Consider the following 22,072-nt stretch of genomic DNA (forward strand, 5'->3'; position numbering starts at 1 on the left):
TTTTTTTTCCGTCTCCACCACAATAAATGCTATATTATCACTATAGTTGACTGGTGCAAATTTTGGAGGAAGGGCGCTTTTTCTGTAGTAATAATTGCTTCTCGTTGTGTATATTGCGACCGCTGGTAACTACAGGTTATATGAAATTCACAGTAACGTCTGGTATTTCAAGAAAAAGAAACTAATGAAAGTCACTCCACTCCACTAAGTACCATTATAATACTGGTTAGTTGCTACTACAACACTGTATTCTGCTATTCACTGGTATCACTAGATTATATGCGAGTACACTAGCAGGCCAGGAAGATTATTAAAAACAGCTGACCTGTGGTAAGTTTCTGGCGACTTCTGGCACCTGCCTCTATAGGCTTATCACTTCATTTACAAATTCACCTGTTTTCAAATGACACTTTAGCCTTTATCATCAATATACTAGGGAGCCACTGTAGTATACACTATACACTATGTATACTCAATGCTTTCAGGGAGACTTTCTTTCCTCTGACACAAAGTTCAATATTATTATTTTTCCACACGGGACAGGCCTATGATTCCCCTCTGGCAGTAAACTCTGCTAGGTAGTGCACACAATTCTCCTTTTTTTTACTCAGTATATAATGTTTTCCGCCCAAGATTGGTTCCAGGCGCTAGAGGGATGTATCGTATAGGATTGATGACACAAATTAAAGTTCTAGCACGTAAGAGCGACAGTGAAAACACCAGAAAACCGGGAGCACAACGAGGCACGCTGACACGCTGACACGCTGGTTATAAAAGTGGTGGAAATTATGTATTTTCTAAGGTACGATGGGGCATCCGATATCACGAAAGTATGATCCCAATAACTGCCGGGGCCAGGAGCTGACACTCAACCCCTGCAACCTCATATAGATGAGTGCATATATAGAAGAGAGGGTGCGTGCGCGCACACACACACACACACACATATATATATATATATATATATATATATTTATATATATATATATATATATATATATATATATATATATATATATATATATATATATATATATATATATATATATATATATATATATATACATACACACACACACACAGGTAAGGCACTGCAATGGATCAGAGAATACCTGACAGGGAGGCAACAACGAGTCATGGTACCTGACGAGGTGTCAGAGTGGGTGCCTGTGACAAGCGGGGTTCCACAGGGGTCAGTCCTAGGACCTGTGCTGTTCTTGGTATATGTGAACTACATAACGGAAGAGATAGACTCAGAAGTGTCCTTGTTTGCAGATGATGTGAAGTTAATGAGAAGAATCAAATCGGATGAGGATCAGGCAGGACTACAAGGAGACCTGGACAGGCTACAAGCCTGGTCCAGCAACTGGCTCCTTGAGTTTAACCCTGCCAAATGCAAAGTCATGAAGTTTGGGGAAGGGCAAAGAAGGCCGCAGACACAATATAGTTTAGATGGCCAAAGTCTGCAAACCTCACTCAAGGAAAAAGATCTGGGGGTGAGTATAACACCGAGCATATCTCCTGAGGCACACCTCAATCAGAAAACTGCTGCAGCATACGGGCGCCTGGCAAACCTACGGATAGCGTTCCGATACCTCAGTAATAATTCGTTCAAGACTCTGTATACCATTTACGTCAGGCCCATACTGGAGTATGCAGCACCAGTTTGTAATCCACACCTAGTCAAGCACGTCAAGAAATTAGAGAAAGTGCAAAGGTTTGTAACAAGACTAGTCCCAGAGCTACGGGGATTGTCCTACGAAGAAAGGTTGAGGGAAATAGGCCTGACGACACTGGAGGACAGGAGGGTCAGGGGAGACATGATAAGGACATTTAAAATACTGCGCGGAATAGACAAGGTGGACAAAGACGGGATGTTCCAGAGAAGGGACACAGACACAAGAGGTCACAATTGGAAGGTGAAGATTCAGATGAATCAAAGGGATGTTAGGAAGTATTTCTTCAGTCATAGAGTATTCAGGCCGTGGAATAGCCTAGAAAGTAACGTAGTGGAGGCGGGAACCATACATAGTTTTAAGGCGAGGTATGATAAAGCTCATAGGGCAGGGAGAGAGAGGACCTAGTAGCAATCAGCGAAGAGGCGGGGCCAGGAGCTCGGACTCGACCCCCGCAACCTCAACTAGGTGAGTACACACACACACACACGTTCAAGACACTGTACACTGTGTATGTTAGGCCCATACTGGAGTATGCAGCACCAGTCTGGAACCCACACCTGGTCAAGCACGTGAAGAAGTTAGAGAAAGTACAAAGGTTTGCAACAAGGCTAGTCCCAGAGCTCAATGGAATGTCGTACGAGGAAAGGTTAAGGGAAATCGAACTGACGACACTGGAGGACAGAAGGGTCAGGGGAGACATGATAACGACATACAAGATACTGCGGGGAATAGACAAGGTGGACAGAGATAGGATGTTCCAGAGAGGGGACACAGGGACAAGGGGTCACAACTGGAAGCTGAAGACTCAGACGAGTCACAGGGACGTTAGGAAGTATTTCTTCAGTCATAGAGTTGTCAGCAAGTGGAATAGCCTAGCAAGTGAAGTAGTGGAGGCAGGAACCATACATAGTTTTAAGAAGAGGTATGACAAAGCTCAAGAAGCAGAGAGAGAGAGGATCCAGTAGCGATCAGTGAAGAGGCGGGGCCAGGAGCTGAGTCTCGACCCCTGCAACCACAATTAGGTGAGTACAATTAGGTGAGTACACAAACACACACACACACAAATCAACCTGACGACACTGGAGGACAGGAGAGATAGGGGCGACATGATAACGACATACAAAATACTGAGAGGAATTGACAAGGTGGACAAAGACAGGATGTTCCAGAGATGGGACACAGCAACAAGAGGACAGAGTTGGAAGTTGAAGACACAGATGAATCACAGGGATGTTAGGAAGTATTTCTTCAGCCACAGAGTAGTCAGGAAGTGGAATAGTTTGTGAAGCGATGTAGTGGAGGCAGGATCCATACATAGCTTTAAGCAAAGGTATGATAAAGCTCACATTTCAGGGAGAGTGACCTAGTAGCGATCAGTGAAGAGGCGGGGCCAGGAGCTTGGACTCGACCCCTGCAACCTCAACTAGGTGAGTACAACTAGGTGAGTACACACACGCATACACACACACACACACGTTTAGACATCTGAGTAAGGAGTCATTCACGACATTGTACACAGTGTACGTAAGGCCTATACTGGAATATGCAGCGCCAGTATGGAACCCTCACTAGTCAAACACGTCAAGAAATTGGAGAAAGTGCAAAAATTTGCAACACGATTAGTCCCGGAACTGAGGGTGTCTTATGAGGAGAGGTTAAGGGAACTCAACCTGATGGCACTAGAGGATAGGAGGGATAGAGGGGACATGATAACAACGTATAATATACTAAGAGGCATTGACAACGTGGACAAGGATCGAATGTTTCAGAGATGGGATACAGAAACACGGGGACACAATTGGAAACTGAAAACCCAGATGAGTCATAGGGATGTCAGGAAGTATTTCTTTAGTCTTTGAGTTGTCATGAACTGGAATAATCTGGAGAGTGAAGTAGTGGAAGCAAGTTCCATAAATAGCTTTAAGAAGAGGTATGACAAATATCATGGAGCAGGGAGAGAGTGAATTAGTATCGACCAGTGAAGAGGCGGGGCTAGGAGCTATGACTCGACCCCTGCAACCACATATAGGTGAGTACATATAGGTGAGTACACACACACACACACACACACACACACACACACACACACACACACACACAAACACACGCACACGCACACACACACACACATGCACACACACACACACACACACACACACACACACACACACACACACACACACACACACACACACACACACACACACACACACACACACATGGTGACAGCAGTAAGACAAGAGAGAGAGGGGTGGGTGGATTGCATTTTCTTGGACTGCAAGAAGACGTTTGACACAGTTCCACACAAGAGATTGGTGCAAAAACTGGAGGACCAAGCAGGGATAACAGGGAAGGCACTACAATGGATCAGGGAATACTTGTCAGGAAGACAGCAGCGAGTCATGGTACGTGGCGAGGTGTCAGAGTGGGCACCTGTGACCAGCGGGGTCCCGCAGGGGTCAGTCCTAGGACCAGTGCTGTTTCTGGTATTTGTGAACGACATGACTGAAGGAATAGACTCTGAGGTGTCCCTGTTTGCAGATGACGTGAAGTTGATGAGAAGAATTCACTCGATCGAAGACCAGGCAGAACTAGAAAGGGATCTGGACAGGCTGCAGACCTGGTCCAGCAATTGGCTCCTGGAGTTCAATCCCACCAAGTGCAAAGTCATGAAGATTGGGGAAGGGCAAAGAAGGCCGCAGACGGAGTACAGTCTAGGGGGTCAGAGACTACAAACCTCACTCAAGGAAAAAGATCTTGGGGTGAGTATAACACCAGGCACATCTCCTGAAGCGCACATCAACCAAATAACTGCTGCAGCATATGGGCGCCTGGCAAACCTCAGAACAGCATTCCGACATCTTAATAAGGAATCATTCAGGACCCTGTACACCGTGTACGTTAGGCCCATATTGGAGTATGCGGCACCAGTTTGGAACCCACACCTATCCAAGCACGTGAAGAAACTAGAGAAAGTGCAAAGGTTTGCAACAAGACTAGTCCCAGAGCTAAGAGGCATGTCCTACGAGGAGAGGTTAAGGGAAATCAACCTGACGACACTGGAGGACAGGAGAGATAGGGGGGACATGATAACGACATACAAAATACTGAGAGGAATTGACAAGGTGGACAAAGACAGGATGTTCCAGAGATTGGACACAGTAACAAGGGGACAAGTTGGAAGCTGAAGACACAGATGAATCACAGGGATGTTAGGAAGTATTTCTTCAGCCACAGAGTAGTCAGTAAGTGGAATAGTTTGGGAAGCGATGTAGTGGAGGCAGGATTCATACATAGCTTTAAGCAGAGGTATGATAAAGCTCACGGCTCAGGGAGAGTGACCTAGTAGCGATCAGTGAAGAGGCTGGGCCAGGAGCTCGGACTCGACCCCCGCAACCTCAACTAGGTGAGTACAACTAGGTGAGTACACAAACACACACACACACACAAATACACACACACACACACACACACACACACACACTCACAAACACACACACACACACACACACACACACACACACACATACACACACACACACATACACACACACACACATTTGGTGTATGTGAACGACATGACGGAAGGGTTAGACTCAGAAGTGTCCCTGTTTGCAGATGATGTGAAGTTAATGAGGAGAATTAAATCTGATGAGGACCAGGCAGGACTTCAAAGAGACCTGGACAGACTGGACACCTGGTCCAGCAAATGACTTCTCGAATTTAACCCTGCCAAATGCAAAGTCATGAAGATAGGGGAAGGGCACAGAAGACCACAGACAGAGTATAGGCTAGGTGGCCAAAGACTGCAAACCTCACTCAAGGAGAAAGATCTTGGGGTGAGTATAACACCGAGCATGTCTCCGGAAGCACACATCAATCAGATAACTGCTGCAGCATATGGGCGCCTGGCAAACCTGAGAACAGCATTCCAATACCTTAGTAAGGAATCATTCAAGACACTGTACACCGTGTATGTCAGGCCCATACTGGAGTATGCAGCACCTGTTTGGAACCCGCACTTGATAAAGCACGTCAAGAAACTAGAGAAAGTACAAAGGTTTGCGACAAGGTTAGTTCCAGAGCTAAGGGGAATGTCCTATGAAGAAAGATTAAGGGAAATCGGCCTGACCACACTGGAGGACAGGAGGGTCAGGGGAGACATGATAACGACATATAAAATACTGCGTGGAATAGACAAGGTGGACAAAGACAGGATGTTCCAGGGAGGGGACACAGAAACAAGAGGCCACAATTGGAAGTTGAAGACACAAATGAGTCAGAGAGATAGTAGGAAGTATTTCTTCAGTCATAGAGTTGTAAGGCAGTGGAATAGCCTAGAAAATGACGTAGTGGAGGCAGGAACCATACACAGTTTTAAGACGAGGTTTGATAAAGCTCATGGAGCGGGGAGAGAGAGGGCCTAGTAGCAACCTGTGAAGAGGCGGGGCCAGGAGCTAGGACTCGACCCCTGCAACCACAAATAGGTGAGTACAAATAGGTGAGAGTACACAGCGAAACACGCTATTCCAATACAACCCACAATCCACACGTACAGCCCCCACCCCACACTATGCTGTAGAATACCACAGCACACTGCCAGGTTCCCCACCCCCACAGACCCTCAGATCACAGTGTTGGAGAGGAAACTGATGGTATGGTACACCAAAGGCTGATGGAATAACAAATAAATGGGGGTAGTGGTACGAAAGAATCGAAGAGGTGTCACCGGACATAATAGCTCTCACAGAAACCAAGCTCACAGGAATGATAACAGATGCCATCTTTCCATCGGGATATCAGATCCTGAGGAAAGACAGAGAGGGTAGGGGAGTGGGACTGCTCATCAAAACCAATGGGATTTTGATGAGATGGAGAGAGGAGACAGAGGAGAAGCAAGATATTACATTGTAGGAACACTTCAGTCTGGAAGGCCCTAGGTGGTAATTGCAGTAATGTATAACCTACCACAGAACAGCATGAGGCCAAGGCAAGAATATGATGAGTGTAAGAGAGCAATAGTTGACACACTGGCTGATGTGGCAATTAAGGCTCATGCGAGCAGGGCAAAGATTCTGATTGTTGGTTACTTTAATCGTAAGGAAATTGACTGGGAGAATTGGGAGCCACATGAGGGCCTAAAAACGTAGAGAGCTAAGATAATGGGGTAGGTACTAGAAAACTTCGTGTACCAACACGTAAGAGACACTACCAGAGTGAGAGAAGAGGATGAACCAGCAAGACTGGACCTAGTATTCACCTTAATTAGCACAGATATTGAGGACAATACATATGAAATATGCCTAAAGGCCAGTGATCATGTGGTTCTGAGCTTCGAATACATACTGGAATTACAAGTGGAGAGCTAAGCAGGACGGGCAGGACGAATGAAGCCAAACTACAAGAGAGGGGACTACACAGCCATGAATAAATTCCTGCATGGGGTTTAGTGGGACAGAGAACTGACAGGGAAGGCAGTAAATGAGATGATGGAATAAGTGACAATATGCAAGGAAGGTGAGGAGAGGTTTGCACCCAAGAGTAACAGAAATAAAGAGAAAGCCAGGATGAGCCAATGGTTAACCAAAGATGTAGAGAGGCTCAAACCAAGTGTGTTAGAAAATGGAAGAAGTATAGAAGGCAAAGGAACCAGGAGAATAAGGAGCGCAGTCGTTGAGCCAGAAATGAATATGCATAGGTAAGAAGGGAGTCCCAACGACAATACGAAAATGACATTGCAGCGATTTAAAGAAGTGTTCACAGAGGAGACAGAAAGGTCTCCAGAAAGATTGAAAGGTGGGGTACACCATCAAAGGTTGGACATAATACATACAACCGAGGAAGAACTAAAGAGGCTGCTAAGCGAGCTAGACACCTTAAAGGCGATGGGGCCAGATAACATCTCTCCATGGGTCCTGAGAGATGGAGAAAAGGTGCTATGTGTACCACTAACAACAATCTTTAACACAACTATCGAAGCAGAGAGACTACCTGAGGTATAGAAGACAGCAAATGTAGTTCCAATTTAAAAAACAAGAGGACACAGACACGAAGCATTAAACTACAGACCAGTGCCACTGACGTGTATAGTATATGCAAATCGGATGAGGATCAGGCAGGACTACAAAGAGACCTGGACAGGCTACAAGCCTGGTCCAGCAACTGGTTCCTTGAGTTTAACCCTGCCAAATGCAAAGTCATGAAGATTGGGGAAGGGCAAAGAAGACCGCAGACACAATATAGTTTAGATGGCCAAAGATTGCAAACCTCACTCAAGGAAAAAGATCTGGGGGTGAGTATAACACCGAGCATATCTCCTGAGGCGCACATCAATCAGATAACTGCTGCAGCATACTGGCGCCTGGCAAACCTACGGATAGCGTTTCGATACCTCAGTAAGGATTCGTTCAAGACTCTGTATACCATTTACGTCATGCCCATACTGGAGTATGCAGCACCAGTTTGGAAACCACACCTAGTCAAGCACAAATACACACACATGCACACACACACACACACACACACACACACACACACACACACACACACACACGCACACATGCACACACACATACATGCCCACACACACACACACACACACACACACACACACACACACACACACACACACACACACACACACACACACACACACACACACACACACACACACACACACACACACACACACACACACACACACACACACACACACACAATTATAAAAACAGAGATTATTCGAAGAAAAGAATATTCAGAGGCAATACAAAAATGATATATCACCGAAAGCTAAGTCTGACAAGAAGCATTTGTATAGTCACCTCAGGAGGAAAACAACAGTCAAGGACCAGGTAATCAGGGTGTGGAAGGAAGGAAGGGAGCTCACAAGAAACGACTGAGAAGTATGCAAGGAGCTGAACATAAGATTTAATGAAGTATATATTGTGGAGACAGGAAGGACTCCGGAAAGCCAGAATAGTGGGGTACTCCAACAAGTGTTGGACGAAATACACATATCTGTGGTGTGGAGCACCTAGAAAGCGACAATCTCTATACACGACAACTGGCATGGTGTCACACACCTACTGGAGTTTTATGAGAAGGTAATGGAAGACAAGAGAGAGTGGGGTGGGTAAACTGCATTTTCTTGGATTTCAAAAAGGCATTCGACACAGTTCTTCACATGAGAGTAGGCAAAAACTAGAGGATCAGGCATGCATAACTGGAAAGACACTGCAATGGATCAGAGAATACAGGGAGGTAACAACGAGCCATGGTAAGTGACGAAGTGTCAGAGTGGACACCTGTGACGAGCGGAATTTCACAGGGGTCAGTCCTAGGACAGGTCCTGTTTCTGGCATCTGTGAGTAACATGACGGACGGGATAAACTAAGAAGTGTCGCTACCTGCCGATGAGGGAAGTTAATGAGAAAAATTAAATCGAATGAGGATAAGGCAAGACTACAAAGAGGCCTGGACAGGCTGCAAGCCTTGTCCAGCAACAGGCACCTGGAATTTTACCCAACTAAATGTAAAGTGATGAAAATCTGGCAAGTGGAAAGAAGACCGCAGACAGAATACAGGCTATGGGACAAAAGACTGCAAACCTCACCCAAGAAAAAGGATCTTGGAGTGAGTATAATTCCTACTGCACCTCCTGAGGGGCACATCAACAAGATAACTGGAGTAGGATATGAGCACCTGGCAAATCTAAGAATAGCATTCCGACACCTCAGTAAGGAATCTCCCAAGAGTTTGTACACCGTGTACTTCAGGCCCATATTGAAGCATGCATCACCAGTTCGGAACCTACACCTTGTCAAGCACTTCAAGAAATTAGAGAAAGTGCAAAATTTTCCAATAAGACTAGTCCAGAAGCGATGGGAAATGTCCTACGAAGAAATGTTAAGCGAAATTCACCTGACAACACAGGAGGATAGGAGGGATAAGGGATATACGATAACTATATATTAATACTGCGATGAATTGGCTAGGTGGACAAAGAGTGGATGAGCCATATGCAGTGTGAGCCATGTGCAGTATGAGCCATAAGCAGTACCAGCCATGTGCAGTAAGAGCCATGTGCACTGTGAGCCATGTACTCACCTAGTTGTATTCACCTAGTTGAGGTTGCAGGGGTCGAGTCCAAGCTCCTGGCCCCGCCTCTTCACTGTCGCTACTAGGTCACTCTCCCTGAACCGTGACCTTTATCATACCTCTGCTTAAAGCTATGTATGGATCCTGCCTCCACTACATCGTTTCCTAAACTATTCCACTTCTTGACTACTCTGTGGCTGAAGAAATACTTCCTAGCATCCCAGTGATTAATCCGTGTCTTCAACTTCCAACTCTGTCCTCTTGTTGCTGTGTCCCACATCTGGAACATCCTGTCTTTGTCTACCTTGTCAATTCCTCTCAGTATTTTGTATGTCGTTATCATGTCCCCCCTATCTCTTCTGTCCTGCAGTGTCGTCAGGTTGATTTCCCTTAACCTCTCCTCGTAGGACATACCCCATAGCTCTGGGACTAGTCTTGTTGCAAACCTTTGCACTTTCTCTAGTTTCTTCACGTGCTTGGCTAGGTGTGGGTTCCAAACTGGTGCCGCATACTCCAATATGGGCCTAACGTACACGGTGTACAGGGTCCTGAATGATTCCTTATTAAGATGTCGGAATGCTGTTCTGAGGTTTGCTAGGCGCCCATATGCTGCAGCAGTTATTTGGTTGACGTGCGCTTCAGGAGATGTGCCTGGTGTTATACTCACCCCAAGATCTTTTTCCTTGAGTGAGGTTTGTAGTCTCTGGTACCCTAGACTGTACTCCGTCTGCGGTCTTCTTTGCCATGTGCAGTATGAGCTATGTTCAGTATGAGCCATATGCAGTTTGAGCTATGTGCAGTATGAGCCATGTGCAATGTGAGCCATGTGCAGTATGAGCCATGTTCAGTGTGAGCCATTTTCAGTATGAGCCATGTCCAGTATGAGCCATGTGCAGTATGAGCAATGTTCAGTATGAGCCATATTCAGTATGTGCTATGTATAGTATGAGCCAAGTTCAGTATGAGCCATGTTCAGTGTGAGCCATGTTCAGTGTCAGCCATGTCCAGTATGAGTCATATACAGTATGAGAAATGAGCAGAGTAAGTCATGTGCAGTATGTGCCATGTACAGTGCGAGCCATGTGCAGTATCAGCCATGTGCAATATAAACCAAGTGAAATATGAACCATGTGCATTATCAGCCACGTGCAGTACGAGCCACGTGCAGTACGAGACACGTGCAGTACGAGCCACGTGCAGTACGAGCCCCGTGCAGTACGAGGGACGTGCAGTACGAGCCACGTGCAGTACGAGCCACGTGCAGTACGAGCCACGTGCAGTACGAGCCCCGTGCAGTACGAGCCACGTGCAGTACGAGCCCCGTGCAGTACGAGCCACGTGCAGTACGAGCCACGTGCAGTACGAGCCCCGTGCAGTACGAGCCACGTGCAGTACGAGCCACGTGCAGTACGAGCCACGTGCAGTACGAGCCACGTGCAGTACGAGCCCCGTGCAGTACGAGCCACGTGCAGTACGAGCCACGTGCAGTACGAGCCAGGTGCAATGTGAGCCATGTGCATTATGAGACATATGCAGTGAGAGCCATGTGCAGTGTGAGCCATGTGCAGAGTGAGCGATGTGCATTGTGAGCAATGTGCAGTATGAGCCATGTGCAATGTAAGCCATGCTCAGTAAGAGCCATGTGCAGTATGAACCATGTGCAGAATGAGCCATGTGCAATATGATCCATGTGCAATATAAACCAAGTGAAATATGAACCATGTGCAGTATGAGGCATGTGCATTATCAGCCACGTGCAGTACGAGCCACGTGCAGTACGAGCCACGTGCAGTACGAGCCACGTGCAGTACGAGCCCCGTGCAGTACGAGCGACGTGCAGTACGAGCCACGTGCAGTACGAGCCACGTGCAGTACGAGCCACGTGCAGTACGAGCCCCGTGCAGTACGAGCCACGTGCAGTACGAGCCCCGTGCAGTACGAGCCACGTGCAGTACGAGCCACGTGCAGTACGAGCCCCGTGCAGTACGAGCCACGTGCAGTACGAGCCACGTGCAGTACGAGCCACGTGCAGTACGAGCCACGTGCAGTACGAGCCACGTGCAGTACGAGCCACGTGCAGTACGAGCCCCGTGCAGTACGAGCCACGTGCAGTACGAGCCACGTGCAGTACGAGCCACGTGCAGTACGAGCCCCGTGCAGTACGAGCCACGTGCAGTACGAGCCCATGCAGTACGAGCCACGTGCAGTACGAGCCACGTGCAGTACGAGCCCCGTGCAGTACGAGCCACGTGCAGTACGAGCCACGTACAGTACGAGCCCCGTGCAGTACGAGCCACGTGCAGTACGAGCCACGTGCAGTACGAGCCCCGTGCAGTACGAGCCACGTGCAGTACGAGCCACGTGCAGTACGAGCCACGTGCAGTACGAGTCACGTGCAGTACGAGCCACGTGCAGTACGAGCCACGTGCAGTACGAGCCACGTGCAGTACGAGCCCCGTGCAGTACGAGCCACGTGCAGTACGAGCCCCGTGCAGTACGAGCCCCGTGCAGTACGAGCCACGTGCAGTACGAGCCACGTGCAGTACGAGCCACGTGCAGTACGAGCCACGTGCAGTACGAGCCACGTGCAGTACGAGAGACGTGCAGTACGAGCCACGTGCAGTACGAGCCCCGTGCAGTACGAGCCCCATGCAGTACGAGCCACGTGCAGTACGAGCCACGTGCAGTACGAGCCCCGTGCAGTACGAGCCACGCCCAGTACGAGCCACGTCCAGTACGAGCCCCGTGCAGTACGAGCCACGTGCAGTACGAGCCACGTGCAGTACGAGCCACGTGCAGTACGAGCCACGTGCAGTACGAGTCACGTGCAGTACGAGCCCCGTGCAGTACGAGCCCCATGCAGTACGAGTTACGTGCAGTACGAGCCACGTGCAGTACGAGCCACGTGCAGTACGAGCCACGTGCAGTACGAGCCACGTGCAGTACGAGCCACGTGCAGTACGAGCCACGTGCAGTACGAGCCACGTGCAGTACGAGCCACGTGCAGTATGAAACAAGCGCACTATAAACCATTTATTTATTTTTATTTATTTATTTATTAATTTGAACATGATACAGTGAAGTACAAAGGAATACAGTTATTACAGTGCAACATGCCAATGCCCCTGGTATGCGGAGCATTATGGGCAGACTTATGGGCAGACTTAAAGTTAACTTAAGATTAACTAAGCAATGATATATTCAGTGGTAAAAACATTATTGTAAACAGATAACAATTTAGCACAAATGAGTATTACAAAGACAGGTCATATGATCATTTAATGTGTTGCTGAGCAACACAGCATAAGTCATGTGCAGTATGAACCATGAGCAGTATGAGCCATGTGCAGTATGAACCATGTGCAGTATGAACCATGTGCAGTATGAACCATGTGCAATATGAACCATGTGCAGTATGAACCATGTGCAGTATGAACCATGTGCAGTATGAACCATGTGCAGTATGAACTATGTGCAGTATTAACTATGTGCAGTATGAACCATGTGCAGTATGAACCATGTGCAGTATGAACCATGTGCAATATGAACTATGTGCAGTATGAACTATGTGCAGTATGAACTATGTGCAGTATGAACCATGTGCAGTATGAACCATGTGCAGTATGAACCATGTGCAGTATGAACCATGTGCAGTATGAACCATGTGCAGTATGAACCATGTGCAGCATGAACCATGTGCAGTATGAACCATGTGCAGTATGAACCATGTGCAGTATGAACCATGTGCAGTATGAACCATGTGCAGTATGAACTATGTGCAGTATGAACCATGTGCAGTATGAGATATGTTCAGTATGAGCCATATGCATTTTGAGCCATGTGCAGTATGATCCATGTGCAGTGTGAGCCATGTCCAGTATGAGCCATGTGCAGTATGAACCATGTGCAATATGAACCATGTGCAGTATGAACCATGTGCAGTATGAACCATGTGCAGTATGAACTATGTGCAGTATGAACTAAGTGCAGTATGAACAATGTGCAGTATAAACCATGTGCAGTATGAACCATGTGCAGTATGAACTATGTGCAGTATGAACAATGTGCAGTATAAACCATGTGCAGTATGAACCATGTGCAGTATGAACCATGTGCAGTATGAACTATGTGTAGTATGAACAATGTGCAGTATGAACAATGTGCAGTATGAACCATGTGCAGTATGAACTATGTGCAGTATGAACTATGTGCAGTATGAACCATGTGCAGTATGAACCATGTGCAGTATGAACTATGTGCAGTATGAACTATGTGCAGTATGAACCATGTGCAGTATGAACCATGTGCAGTATGAACCATGTGCAGTATGAACCATGTGCAGTATGAACTATGTGCAGTATGAACAATGTGCAGTATGAACCATGTGCAGTATGAACTATGTGCAGTATGAACTATGTGCAGTATAAACCATGTGCAGTTTGAACCATGTGCAGTATGAACCATGTGCAGTATGAACTATGTGCAGTATGAACTATGTGCAGTATAAACCATGTGCAGTATGAACCATGTGCAGTATGAACCATGTGCAGTATGAACCATGTGCAGTATGAACCATGTGCAGTATGAGCCATGTGCATTATTAGCTATGTGCAGTATGAGCCATATGCAGTATGAACCATGTGTAGTATGAATCATGCACAGTATAAACCATATGCAGTACGAGCCATGTGCAGTTTGAGTCATGTGCAGTATGAACTAGGTGCAGTATGAGCCATGTGCAGTGTGAGTCATGTGCAGTATCAAATATATGCAGTATGCACTTTGTGCAGTGAGTCATGTGCAGTATGAGTAATATGCAGTTTGATTCAGGTGCAGTATGAGTCATGTACAGTATGAACCATGTGCAGTATGAGTCAAGTGCAGTATGAACCATGTGCAGAATGAGTCATGTGCAGCATGAGCCACGCCCAGTATGAGTCATGTGCAGTATGAGTCATGTGCAGTTAGGGTCAGGTGCAGTATGAGTCATGTGTAGTTTGAGTCATGTGCAGTATGAATCACGTGCAGTATGAACCATGTGTAGTATGAGCCATGTGCAGTATGAGTCATGAGCAGTATGTATGAACCATGTGCAGAATGAGTCATGTGTAGTATGAGCCATGTGCAGTATGAACCATGTGCAGTATGAGTCATGTGTAGTATGAGTCATGTGCAGTGTGAACCATGTGCAGTATGAGTAATGTGCAGTATGAACCATGTGCAGTATAAACTATGAGCAATATGAGTCATGTGCAGTATGAATCATGTGCAATATGAGTCATGTGCAGTATGAGCCATGTGTAGTATGAGTCATGTGTAGTATGAGTCATGTGCAGTATGAGTCATGTGTAGTGTGAGCCATGTGTAGTATGAGTCATGTGTAGTATGAGTCATGTGCAGTATGAGTCATGTGCAGCATGAGTCATGTGCAGTATGAGCCATGTGTAGTATGAGTCATGTGTAGTATGAGTCATGTGCAGTATGAACCATGTGTAGTATGAGTCATGTGCAGTATGAGTCATGTGCAGTATGAGCCATGTGTAGTATGAGTCATGTGCAGTATGAGTCATGTGTAGTATGAGTCATGTGCAGTATGAGCCGTGTAGTATGAGTCATGTGCAGTATGAGTCATGTGTAGTACGAATCATGTGCAGTATGAGTCATGTGTAGTACGAATCGTGTGCAGTATGAGTCATGTGCAGTATGAGTCATGTGTAGTATGAGTCATGTGCAGTATGAATCATGTGTAGTATGAGTCATGTGCAGTATGAGTCATGTGTAGTATGAGTCATGTGTAGTATGAGTCATGTGTAGTATGAGCCATGTGTTGTATGAGTCATGAGTAGTATGAGTCATGTGTAGTATGAGTCATGTGTAGTATGAGTCATGTGCAGTATGAGTCATGTGTAGTATGAGTCATGTGTAGTATGAGTCATGTGCAGTATGAGTCATGTGTATTATGAGTCATGTGCAGTATGAGTCATGTGCAGTATGAGTCATGTGCAGTATGAGCCATGTGTAGTATGAGTCATGTGTAGTATGAATCATGTGTAGTATGAGTCATGTGTAGTATGAGTCATGTGTAGTATGAGTCATGTGCAGTATGAGTCATGTGCAGTATGAGTCATGTGCAGTATGGGTCATGTGCAGTATGTGTCATGTGCAGTATGAGCCATGTGCAGTATGAGTCATGTGCAGTATGTGTCATGTTCAGTATGTGTCATGTGCAGTATGAGTCATGTGCAGTATGAGTCATGTGCAGTATGAGTCATGTGCAGTATGAGTCATGTGCAGTATGTGTCATGTGCAGTATGAGTCATGTGCAGTATGTGTCATGTGCAGTATGAGTCTTTTGCAGTATGAGTCATGTGCAGTATGTGTCATGTGCAGTATGTGTCATGTGCAGTATGTGTCATGTGCAGTATGAGTCATGTGCAGTATGAGTCATGTGCAGTATGTGTCATGTGCAGTATGAGTCATGTGCAGTATGAGTCATGTGCAGTATGTGTCATGTGCAGTATGTGTCATGTGCAGTATGTGTCATGTGCAGTATGTGTCATGTGCAGTATGTGTCATGTGCAGCATGTGTCATGTGCAGCATGTGTCATGTGCAGCATGTGTCATGTGCAGTATGTGTCATGTGCAGTATGAGTCATGTGCAGTATGTGTCATGTGCAGTATGTGTCATGTGCAGTATGTGTCATGTGCAGTATGAGTCATTTGCAGTATGTGTCATGTGCAGTATGTGTCATGTGCAGTATGTGTCATGTGCAGTATGTGTCATATGCAGTATGAGTCATGTGCAGTATGTGTCATATGCAGTATGTGTCATGTGCAGTATGTGTCATGTGCAGTATGTGTCATGTGCAGTATGAGTCATGTGCAGTATGTGTCATGTGCAGTATGTGTCATGTGCAGTATGTGTCATGTGCAGTATGTGTCATGTGCAGTATGAGTCATGTGCAGTATGAGTCATGTGCAGTATGAGTCATGTGCAGTATGTGTCATGTGCAGTATGTGTCATGTGCAGTATGTGTCATGTGCAGTATGAGTCATGTGCAGTATGTGTCATGTGCAGTATGTGTCATGTGCAGTATGTGTCATGTGCAGTATGTGTCATGTGCAGTATGTGTCATGTGCAGTATGTGTCATGTGCAGTATGAGTCATGTGCAGTATGTGTCATGTGCAGTATGTGTCATGTGCAGTATGTGTCATGTGCAGTATGTGTCATGTGCAGTATGAGTCATGTGCAGTATGAGTCATGTGCAGTATGTGTCATGTGCAGTATGTGTCATGTGCAGTATGTGTCATGTGCAGTATGTGTCATGTGCAGTATGAACAATAGACTTCTCCCGTAAATGTAATAAATAATAAAATATATCTATTTTCTTTTGAAATATACGAATATTTTTGTATAAAAATATTTTGCACAAATAAACCCAGAACTATTATTATTGTCAAAAATTTCAGTAGTCGTTATGAAAAACGAAAACCATTTTTTGAAGAGGATAATAAGTCTGATCTGACAGTAAAATGTAACAGAATAAAAAAAATAATTAAGTTTTATTTATTTAGATTATTCATTATTATAATCGCGGGGAGCGCTAAACTTTTAGGATTATACAGTGTATGTGGGGGGAGAGGTACTCAGGCTCAATTTAGGGAAGCTGAACACAGATCCAATTCCCTAGATCAAGAGCCCCTCACCAGTCTCATTCAGAGTCTCTGCTGATGAGGGTTCAGACCGACATATACAGACTCTTTATAGTGTATATTATTTTCTATCATGTGGCATTTTTTTTTTTTCGTTATTCGGTGTTTTCGTGAGTTATGTAACATCATTTGCATAACATTAATTGCTATGCCATGATTCATAAAAGCACGCCACAAAAGAGGATACCATTACGTAAAATTAACAATGCAAAACATAATTCGGACAATAGCATCACACAACCCACAATACTTGACTCACCTAAATACCAGAAGACATGTGTTACGTTAGCCGTTCAGCCAGTCGTTATAGATTGAGTTACAGCGTGAACATTGACATTCCAATTATGTATCCAATCAGCAACTTGTCAGTACGAGCCGTTGTTCACTGCTTGTGCTCGCTGGTCTGTTTTACCTGGAGTTCACCTTTGGTGGCAGAGAAATTAAGATAAATTGTGCAGATACTTCTACCCTGTAATAAATTTGCACATAAGATGATGTTCAGTGCAATTACGATATGGTGAGCCTATTCCTTCATTGCTCTCTCTCTCTCTCTCTCTCTCTCTCTCTCTCTCTTTCTCAGTTTGTCTGTCTGTCTGTCTGTCTGTCTGTCCCTGTCTCTCTCTTTCTCTCTTTTACACAAGGTTTTAAGAGCATTGGATTAGAAGTTTCTCTGTTTATTATCTGAGAACTGTTACTTTCCTCAGCTCATTTGGAAGCCGCCTTACCTAGCATTACCTTTAATATTTTTATACTGTAAAACAAACAGATATACAGTAGGACGAAGGCAGAGCCAGCTGTGGGCATCCATTTCCATTGGTCAACTCACTAAATTTCATTGATGTTATGCTGCACGAACATGTTCCAGATTCAAGTCATTTCAGGTATGAATGATCTCACATGAAGTGACGGTCATGAGTAAGCTCGTTGCCCGTCTTGAGATTTAGAAACTGTCTTCTCGCTGTGTGCGAAACAGAAACAAATGTGGCACCTTGAAAAAATTGTCCTTGTACATCACAGTTAGGCCAACCACTTCTCTCCAGTGTTAAGGATCCATTAAAATGGTCTAGGTGAGATGTAAGCCTCTATTTCTGAGCAAGTACGAGATTTGCTTTAATGCTGAAAACCACTTGGCTAACTTGTTTGCAAGATTTACCACGCGAATCTTCATAGACATTTTGGAGACAAATTTCTTCCCTAGGATTCCCATCTCATGCTTGGGATTTAACACGTTTCCAATCATTCTTACCAATACTCCAACATTATATTCATGCATCAAAGAGGGCATCATTATTTGCGATTTTTCAAAATAAAATAAATGGGATTAAATCTGGAGTATCTGAGAGAGTTAGAGCTAAGGAAGGGGTGGCAGTAATGTTGAACGATCAGTTATGGAAGGAGAAATGAGAATATGAATGTGTAAATTCAAGAATTATGTGGATTAAAGTAAAGGTTGGATGCGAAAAGTGGGTCATAATAAGCGTGTATGCACCTGGAGAAGAGAGGAATGTAGAGGTGAGAGAGAGATTTTGGGAGATGTTAAGTGAATGTATTGGAACCTTTGAACCAAGTGAGAGAGTAATTGTGGTAGGGGACCTGAATGCTAAAGTAGGAGAAACTTTTAGAGAGGGTGTGGTAGGTAAGTTTGGGGTGCCAGGTGTAAATGATAATGGGAACCCTTTGATTGAACTTTGTATAGAAAGGGGTTTAGTTATAGGTAATACATATTTTAAGAAAAAGAGGATAAATAAGTATACAAGATATGATGTAGGGTGAAATGACAGTAGTTTGTTGGATTATGTATTGGTAGATAAAAGACTGTTGAGTAGACTTCAGGATGTACAAGTTTATAGAGGGGGCACAGATATATCAGATCACTTTTTAGTTGTAGCTACACTGAGAGTAAAAGGTAGATGGGATACAAGGAGAATAGAAGCATCAAGGAAGAGAGAGGTGAAGGTTTATAAACTAAAAGAGGAGGCAGTTAGGGTAAGATATAAAGAGCTGTTTGTGGATAGATGGGCTAATGAGAGTATAAGCAATGGGGTCGAAGAGGTATGGGGTAGGTTTAAAAATGTAGTGTTAGAATGTTCAGCAGAAGTTTGTGGTTACAGGAAAGTGGGTGCGGGAGGGAAGAGAAGCGATGGGTGGAATGATGAAGTAAAGAGAGTAGTAAGGGAGAAAAAGTTAGCATATGAGAAGTTTTTACAAAGTAGAAGTGATGCAAGTAGGGAAGAGTATATGGAGAAAAAGAGAGAGGTTAAGAGAGTGGTGAAGCAATGTAAAAAGAGAGCAAATGAGAGAGTGGGTGAGATGTTATCAACAAATTTTGTTGAAAATAAGAAAAAGTTTTTGAGTGAGGTTAACAAGTTAAAGAAGCCTAGAGAACAAATGGATTTGTCAGTTAAAAATAGGAGAGGAGAGTTATTAAATGGAAAGTTAGAGGTATTGGGAAGATGGAGGGAATATTTTGAGGAATTGTTAAATGTTAATGAAGATAGAGAAACTGTGATTTCGTGTACAGGGCAAGGAGGAATAACATCTTGTAGGAGTGAGGAAGAACCAGTTGTGAGCGTGGGGGAAGTTCGTGAGGCAGTAGGTAAAAATGAAAGGGGGTAAGGCAGCCGGGATTGATGGGATAAAAATAGAAATGTTAAAAGCAGGTGGGGATATAGCTTTGGAGTGGTTGGTGCAATTATTTAATAAATGTATGGAAGAAAGTAAGGTACCTAGGGATTGGCAGAGAGCATGCATAGTTCCTTTGTATAAAGGCAAAGGGGACAAAAGAGAGTGCAAAAATTATAGGGGGATAAGTCTGTTGAGTATACCTGGTAAAGTGTATGGTAGAGTTATTATTGAAAGAATTAAGAGTAAGACGGAAAATAGGATAGCAGATGAACAAGGAGGCTTTAGTAAAGGTAGGGGGTGTGTGGACCAGGTGTTTACAGTTAAACATATAATTTAGATAAGGTTAAAGAGGTTTTTGTGGCATTTATGGATTTTGAAAAGGCGAATGACAGGGTGGATAGGGGGGCAATGTGGTAGATGTTGCAGGTGTATGGTGTAGGAGGTAGGTTACTGAAAGCCGTGAAGAGTTTTTACGAGGATAGTGAGGCTCAAGTTAAGAGTATGTAGGAAAGAGGGAGATTATTCCGCAGTAAAAGTAGGCCTTAGACAAGGATGTGTGATGCCACCGTGGTTGTTTAATATATTTATAGATGGGGTTGTAAGAGAAGTAAATGCGAGGGTCTTGGCAAGAGGCGTGGAGTTAAAAGATAAAGAATCGCACATAAAGTGGGAGTTGTCACATTTGCTCTTTGCTGATGACACTGTGCTCTTGGGAGATTCTGAAGAAAAGTTGCAGAGGATGGTGGATGAATTTGGTAGGGAATGAAAAAGAAGAAAATTAAAAGTGAATACAGGAAAGAGTAAGGTTATGAGGATAACAAAAAGATTAGGTGATGAAAGATTGGATATCAGATTGGAGGGAGAGAGTATGGAGGAGTCGAATGTATTCCGATATTTGGGAGTTGACGTGTCAGCGGATGGGTCTATGAAAGATGAGGTGAATCATAGAATTGATGAGGGGAAAAGGGTGAGCGGTGCACTTAGGAGTCTGTGGAGACAAAGAACTTTGTCCTTGGAGGCAAAGAGGGGAATATATGAGAGTATAGTTTTACCAACGCTCTTATATGGGTGTGAAGCATGGGTGATGAATGTTGCAGTGAGGAGAAGGCTGGAGGCAGTGGAGATGTCATGTCTGAGGGCAATGTGTGATATGAATATAATGCAGAGAATTCGTAGTTTGGAAGTTAGGAGGAGGTGCGGGATTACCAAAACTGTTGTCCAGATGGCTGAGGAAGGGTTGTTGAGGTGGTTCGGACATGTAGAGAGAATGGAGCGAAACAGAATGACTTCAAGAGTGTATCAGTCTGTAGTGGAAGGAAGGCAGGGTAGCGGTCGGCCTAGGAAAGGTTGGAGGGAGGCGGTAAAGGAGGTTTTGTGTGCGAGGGGCTTGGACTTCCAGCAGGCATGCGTGAGCGTGTTTGATAGGAGTGAAAGAGACAAATGGTTTTTAATACTTGAAGTGCTGTTGGAGTGTGAGCAAAGTAACATTTATGAAGGGGTTCAGGGAAACCGGCAGACCGGACTTGAGTCCTGGAGATGGGAAGTACAGTGCCTGCACTCTGAAGGAGTGTTGCAGTTTAAAAACTGTAGTGTAAAGCACCCTTCTGGCAAGACAGTGATGGAGTGAATGATGGTGAATGTTTTTCTTTTTCGGGCCACCCTGCCTTGGTGGGAATCGGCCAGTGTGTTAATAATAATAATAAAAATACAACCTGTCGTTGTTTTTCCCTGGTTCATTTGCCTGAGAGCAGGTGGCATGTCCTTTTTTTTTTGGTTAGTTTATGTCAGAGTACAGTTGTCTGCACAGGCATGGGTTTCCAAGATAAAGTGAAGGTCATTGAAATAGACATTAAATAACAATGGACAAAGCACACTTCTTTGTGGCACACTGCCACCGATTGTCTTGTAGACCTTCTTTCATTGAGAACTACTCTTAGAGATCTACGTTGAGGGTAAT

This window comes from Cherax quadricarinatus, chromosome 90 (assembly GCF_038502225.1).
Source record: "Cherax quadricarinatus isolate ZL_2023a chromosome 90, ASM3850222v1, whole genome shotgun sequence".
Taxonomy (NCBI): domain Eukaryota; kingdom Metazoa; phylum Arthropoda; class Malacostraca; order Decapoda; family Parastacidae; genus Cherax; species Cherax quadricarinatus.